Here is a 6873-nt window from a genome sequence, read left to right on the forward strand (position 1 = left end):
TCCAATACCTCCCAGACCTCCAGTTCCGCAGCAGGCGCCACAACCACGTTTCTCTCCTCCTGAACAAGAAGAAATACTCCACCGTTTGAGCCGTGTGGAAAGAGACTTCGAGGAAGAACGTAAGAGCCACCGAGGATTTCTCAAGGGCTTAACAAGCCTACTAAAGGGCAAGAAGAAGAAACGTGACCATTAGCCCTTATGATTGTACTAATGTAATGTCTATTTTGAAATAAGTCCCTGCGTGGACACTTATCGTATTTTAGTCCTTACATGGACTTATCCGTTAATCCTTACAAGGACACATGTCGTGTACTAGTCCCTGTGTGGACCTATCTTTTATTTAACCTTTATAAAAGGTATGTACTTGCTTTAAAGACCCGTTTAGGGCAATATGTGATTGTATTTGAAACTATGGAAGGTATGTTATGAGTTTTATTTTTTTAATATATATGAAATAAATCAAAACCATTCCTTTTAAATTGATCTGCCTAAATAAGGAATCTTAAGAGTGAAACCTAGCCTGGTGTCTTTTAAGATCCGGCCAAGATGGTACGACCTAATTGAAAGATTCAGATTCACTGTTAACCTCTGTAAGCATGTTAACAATCATGGCAGATGTGATTCGTTAAAATCACACACGTCATTCTTATACAATAATCCTTTAAGGGATTACAAAACCCAAATAAATGATTTATAAATCATGGGTTAAATCATCAATAAAGATAATCATTTATAAAACATCCATTAGTGATGTAGTGCCTACAGGCCAATTTTATAAAACATCCATTAGTGATGTAGTGCCTACGGGCCAATTTCCTGTAGAACTCGAAAAGCTCTTTAAAAGTCTTTAAAATGACCGAAAAACCCCTACGGGGCGTAATATTAACTTAAACTCGTTACGGGCATCACGGAAGGTATCCTACTGATACCACAACCTCTTTAAGGCATATTGACTTAGGAAATAAACGTAGGACTCTCATGGTTAACCTTTTCGCCTATTGTGCGCACGGTTCGGCTTATGGAACTAGTTTTCATAAATTAGCCGACATGGGTCAAACCATATTATTTTGACCCCAAAATCCAGAGTGTGAACCTTGAACCCATATAAAACAAGTCTCTGAACTTGTTGGGTCGGAATCACACTCCATTCTCGGTTTTCGCCTTTTCGCGCGATTAAACCATATTTATATTTCGGAACCAACCGGTCTAGGCTACGGCCAATATAAAGACCCGTTAGGATTCTAATAGGTTAATTAAAACCTTCGTTCCAGAATAGGAGCCCCAGTAAAAGCTACCTGTGACGTAATCCATTAAGGAATATACTTGCAAAGGTAAATACTTTTAACTTTATTTTCCCTTATACGGGCTTGGGATACGGTATATTAATTCCGCTTGATTGAGCATCATATCTTCCATCGCTTAGGTGGTTAATTGAATAATATGATCGGCTCATTTAAACAGTCTTGTTACTTAAAAGCCTTTGGGGGGTTAATGACCGTTGTCCCGGATATCCTTGGCATCATTCGAAGTAATGGCCACGACCTCGACATCCCGGTGTAGGCGTACACCCGGTATATTATGTCGGCATTATTATTAAAAGACGTAGCCGTTGGTTTACCCACCACGGTTTTACGCAATGTGGTGTGTCTATTGATCTTTAACCCGGACAGGATCCGGGCTACTGAACGCATAAAAGGAACATGTAATTCGTTCCCAAGATTTTAATAATTTTCCCAAGTTATAAAAGAGTTTGTGCCTTGTGCATTCAAATCAATTTTAATAAACATTTTCAAATGTGTCAGTTGAACGTATTTACCAGTGTAAACTGACGTATTTTCCCAAAAAGATTAAGTGCAGGTACTATACGTAAATCGGCTGGTAATAGCTCTCTAGCATCACGAATAGTCTCGCAAGCTTGATGCTGTTTCTGACTGAACAATACTTTATTTTTATTTTTGATCCCCTGTGGATACAATTCGACTTCTGTAATACACTTGATATTATATTCAAAGGTTGAATTATATTTATCTTTATGCTTCCGCTGTGCATTTATATAATTGTGTGGTTTGACTATATTGTTGCCAACTACGTCACGGTAATCCCCCACCGGGCCCACCGGTGATACACGTGGAAATCGGGGTGTGACAGAAATGTATATGTATTGTAAATATTAGTAATTGTACTTTTTGACCTTATTAGGGACAGAGAGTGAAGTTGAAGAACGTTTCATGGTGAAGGGGTAAGGTCCCAAAAACCCCATATCCAGTACTTGGGACCATACCACAACTTCGTCTTTTAAACCCACTTTAGGCCTTGCGCGACCGCGCACTGGTCCCACAAGGGGTTTAGAAGAAAGACAGCAGACAACACTTGCGCGCCAAAAGGAAGCAAATAAATCCTTGCGCCATTCTCCATAACAAAAAAGGATGAAGATCCTAGTAGAACGCTTCCGCTTAAATAATACCCAGACTTGGATATTATTTAGTAAGCTGATACCACACAGTAAGGAGTCACACTGGATTATGGCAATAATCTTCTAGAAGACTCAATCGTGCACCACCAGACGGTTATAACCGTCTAGGACATGTGTCATCACCCCAGGCCATCTCAAAGTCACGATGATGGTATGGAAATGAGGAGAAACCTCCACTTGATTACTTTCCACGTGGCAATACCCCAGCCATCGATCAGGATCGCGATCCGTGTGCTTCCACAATCCGATCAAAGGAATTAACGGAAGGAAAATAACCGCTTATGGAGTTGGCATCTTCCGTTAATATTTCAACAACGAGTTTTCCCGCCCAAACTTCCAGCTATAAATATGAGAGTAATTCAGGTATGAAATTCAAGTTACACTCACTTCATCAATACTTCTTCTTCTTCACAAACACATACTTATTCTCACGCCAGAGTCGGGTCAATGAGAGAACTCCCCTTCTCCCCTTGACGGGGCTAACTGTGTTCTGTTTTGTAGTGTTTGCTGGAGAAGAAGATCTGTTCCTTTGAATCAAACAAGAGAGAACCCACCTTTCATGTAGAACTTAACCCCCTAGATAATTTGATTCCGGTCATTTATCTAGTGTTTCTTCATTGGCGCCCACCGATTTTTCTGTCTCATCCGTTTTTTCTCGTTCTCGGTTCATTTGATTCCATTCAGAAATGGAGGAAACTTCAACTCATCGTCAAAATGGCCCTCGGCTAAACTTTGTTAACAATACCCAAGTTGAGGGTATTGTAGAGGAAGCCTCGGATGACAATGAAGCACAGTTTGCTAATAATCATCCAAACGAACCTATCACCCCAGGGGTACAGCCGGAGATCCCTATAAGCTCAATTCTGCCTCCAGGAGAAACCCCAATCTCTTGGTATGTCAGATCTCAGGGGGCGTTGAATGTTGTGTACACACAGCTGTGTGCACAAACTGCCCCCCCCCCCAAACTCAATCACGAAGGCTTGTATCCCATGCTAGGACACCTTCGGTACCTCATGTTTCCCAACATGCTGGGCCATCCCGGGTCCAGATAGAAGACACAGAGGTTTACTCTAGATCTCCTTCGAGATACGAGTATACCCAGTCAGAAAATCGCAGAAGAGAGTATCGAGATGAGTCACACCCTCATCGGAGACCATCAGTTCACATGTCACACCCCCAATTTCCACGTGTCACCGGTGGGCCCGGTGGAGGGTATGGTGACGTAGTTGGCATCATCATAGACAAACAACACAATATAATAATGCACAGCGGAAGCAGAAATAGATTCATTTCAACTTTAAATAAAATGTAATATTAAATATCACGAGAAGTTGAAACGGATCCACAGGCGGATCAAATAAAATAAGATAATTGTTCAACAGTTTTATTGTCGTCCGAGCTTGCGAGACTATTGTGGACGCTCTAGGAGACAGCCAACCTAGTACGTGTAGTACCTGCACTTAACCTTTTGGGAAAATACGTCAGTTTACACTGGTAAATACAAATTAACTGACTCATTTTGAAAATGATTGAAAATTTATTTAAATGCACTTGGCATAAAATATTTTTTATAACTTGGGATAATTATGCAATATAATCTTGTGAACGAATTACATGTTACTTGTGCGTTCAGTAGCCCGATTCACAGACCGGGTTAAAGATTAATAGACACACCACAATATAGAGTTATACACTGACGGGTGTACGCCTACACCCCGTGCTCTGGTCGTGGCCATCTCGTAAGATAATGCCAAGGATATCCGGGACATGGTCATTAACCCCCCAAAGGCTTAAAGTAAAACAAGACTGTTTAAACGAGCCGATCAAATTATTCAATTAAACACCCAAGGGTGCAAGATTTGTACGCTCGATCAAGCGGTATTCTATATACCGTAACCCAAGCCCGTATAGGGAAAATAAGTTAAAAGTATTTACCTGAGTAAGTATGAATCACAATTGGCAAGTGAGGGTAGCTTTTACTGGGCCTCCTATTCTGGAACAAAGGTTTATAATAACCTATTAGATTCCTAACGGGTCTTTTATTTAAGCCTAAGCTTGACCGGTTAGTTTTAAGGACGATACGGTTCAAGCGCACGATTAAGTGAAGACCGGATAGAATGTGATTTAGACCCGACAAGTTTGAATACTTGTATAATATGGGTATACTAAATACATTCTGGATTTTGAGACCAAAAAAAAAATGATAACGTTTGACCCGTTTCGGTCAATTTATGCAAACTAGTTACATAAATCGAACCGAGCGCTAAAATGGCGTTACGGGTAGCCAAAAGAGTCATATGCAAGTTCCCTGAGATAATATGCTTTAAATATGATATAATATCAGCAAGTTATGTTCTATTATGCCCCGAATGAATTTAAACTCAATTTACGCCTCATAAGGGCATTTTGGTCATTTAAGAGATTATAAAAGAGTTAAATTGGAAATCTGAGTTACAGGTCTGATTTATACAGTAAATATACTTAATTTTACATATTATAACAGTAGGGTATGACCCATATACAAAACTTATCATTTAAAATCAAACTATGCACCTTAGGGGTATTTCGGTAATTTCACAAGGGCTAAAAATGTCAAAACTGGAAATCTGAGTTCAAAAACTTATACTTACTGTTATTTTATAAAAATGTGCTAAATACATCAGTAGGTATAATCCTTATATGTTTAATATGGGTATAACGCATACCATGCGTTAAAAACGCTTAGAAAGGCGATTTAGAGCCGTTTCCGGGTTTTCAAAAGAAAGCTGAGATTTTTATATTTCCAGAATGCTCAAAATAATTTATTTAACAAATAAAATCAGTAGAAAAAGGTTTGGGGTCAAAAGGATGCATAAAACTCATTTTATGGCTTAAAAGGTCAAAACCGGTATTAACCGAATCAACTTAGCGACCTATGATACGATCAACCAAAAATTAAATAAAAATCTTCAAAAATCCCAAAATATTATATAACATCAGTGGGTAAAAAGTTTTATATCAACAAGTGGCCTTAAATTGGTTATATGCCAAATGTGCCGTTTATGTAACATAAAGCTATAGTTTTACGATATCGGACATAACTCGAAATCTGGACCTCCAACTGATATCAAATTTTCGGTGCAAATTTATAAATCAGTAATAAAGGTTTCTACTCTTTCATTTTTCCAAAAATCACGTTTTATAACAAAAAGGGCAAAATAGTCAACTTTAAGCATAAATCGGAAACATGCATATGAATCGGTTAAGCATGGACTCAATTTGCAAAATTCCAGAGAGTTACACATAAGTATAAATGGTCTACAATAAACTCTAATGCAGATCTCAAACATGCATGCACGGATCCGAATCGATAGTCAAAGAAAAAGTCGTTTTATAAGACTTTCGGTTCCGATCCGGGCTTATACGAAAGATTGTCGAGTTGATCATGATAAAACATATTCTTACATTCATTATAAAGTTATTTTTGATGATCAAACTGGTTGCATGTCATCCACATTACCATTTATGCTAGATTTTACAAAAACAAGTTCTGTTGACTTTTTAAGAACAACTTTGACTCGACAAATAGCATGCTTAGAGTGGGAATCAGAGAATACCCTTTTGAGGGTTTGTTTCCCACATAAATACCAACTTGTAGGTACTTTTAATTTGAGAAATGACTGAGCCATTTTCGTTTAATCGAAAAGTCAAACTATAACTACGACGGATTGACTTTCGGCTAAAAATCAAAGCTAGAACGAATTAGAGAAGGTTATGAATGCTTACAAGAGTCCTAATGAAGCTTAGGAATCACTATGAGGTTGCCTTGTCGATCAGAAAGCTCCTGGAGATGCCTTGTGAATTTTTGAAAGTTGTGTGTGTTCTTGGTTACTATCACAAGTCCTCAAAAATGAAGCTTTTGATCAGATTAAATGGTGTTTCAGATGTTTGGAGAGTGCTACAGGTGTCCATACATGCATGGGATTCGATTGGTGCATTTTGAAGGTGGTGCAAGCTGTATACAACTCAAAATTCGGACCCAAACACTTCAGTTCGCGAGTTTCTGCATCTGGCAGTGGGTCGCGGCCCGCGTAAGGCAGCCCAGGCGGGCCGCCTGGGGTCTGCAGTTCCCAAACTTTTGTCAAATGTTGCAGTTTTGGTCCCTGTTCTTCGCACGCGAGGTTTTTGCTGCTTATCTTAACTCGTAAACCCTCAAACTTGGTTTTTAGGAACCTTGGGACATTTACCAACATGGTAATGTCCTCGGTTAACTTTGCGCTCACCCGAAAAGTCATGAAATTCGACGTTGACGCTTTTCACCCCTCAAGTACGGTTTTGGCCATAACTTTCTCATACGATAACGAAACTTCATGAAATTTTTACCACATATTCTAGTGAGTATATTCTAGCATTACAAAGCT

The sequence above is a fragment of the Helianthus annuus genome, chromosome 4, assembly GCF_002127325.2.
Source record: "Helianthus annuus cultivar XRQ/B chromosome 4, HanXRQr2.0-SUNRISE, whole genome shotgun sequence".
Classification (NCBI taxonomy): domain Eukaryota; kingdom Viridiplantae; phylum Streptophyta; class Magnoliopsida; order Asterales; family Asteraceae; genus Helianthus; species Helianthus annuus.